This window comes from Sinocyclocheilus anshuiensis, unplaced genomic scaffold, assembly GCF_001515605.1.
Source record: "Sinocyclocheilus anshuiensis isolate Anshui unplaced genomic scaffold, SAMN03320099.WGS_v1.1 scaffold283, whole genome shotgun sequence".
Taxonomy (NCBI): Eukaryota; Metazoa; Chordata; class Actinopteri; order Cypriniformes; family Cyprinidae; genus Sinocyclocheilus; species Sinocyclocheilus anshuiensis.
In genome coordinates, this window is record NW_015549605.1 from 1,800,080 (window position 1) to 1,800,752 (window position 673).

At 44.0% G+C, this 673-nt stretch overlaps 1 protein-coding gene across 1 annotated transcript in view; it reads right to left on the reverse strand.

Annotated features, from left to right (window-relative positions):
- Positions 1-673, reverse strand: part of wnt5b (wingless-type MMTV integration site family, member 5b) — a 61,252-nt gene that overhangs the window by 31,928 nt on the left and 28,651 nt on the right. The window lies entirely within an intron of this gene.

Consider the following 673-nt stretch of genomic DNA (forward strand, 5'->3'; position numbering starts at 1 on the left):
TGTTTTTTTTTTTTTTTTTTTTTTTACTTTTACAATTTAAGTCATCCAATCCTAATATATATATATATACTGTTAAATCATCTGATATCAAGTTAGTGACTATAATAGTGAAAGTGAAAGTGAAAGTGACGTGACATGTGACCCATACTCGGAATTTGTGCTCTGCATTTACCCATCCAAAGTGCACACACACAGCAGTGAACACACACAAACCGTGAACACACACCCGGAGCAGTGGGCAGCCATTTATGCTGCGGCGCCTGGGGAGCAGTTGGGGGTTCGGTGCTTTGCTCAAGGGCACCTCAGTCGTGGTATTGAAGGTGGGAGAGAGCGCTGTACATTCACTCCCCCCACCTACAATCCCTGCCGGTACGAGACTCGAACCCACAACCTTTGGGTTATGAGTCCGACTCTCTAACCATTAGGCCACGACTTCCCCTAAAGTTTTGTTTTATCTTTTTAGGAGCATTGGGCCCCTTTAGCCTAATAGTGGATATATTTCACCCAGCGAAATATTATAAATCCTGTTCTCAACAGTTGCCATTGTTTCTCCAAGTTAAGAAGCCAGGTTTAGGATTTTTTTCTTCTCCTTGCTCAGTCACGCATACCAGATCTGAGAGATGGGGTTTGTCCCACGGGAGTCTTCCCCCCCCCCCAGAAAAAAAAAAAAACC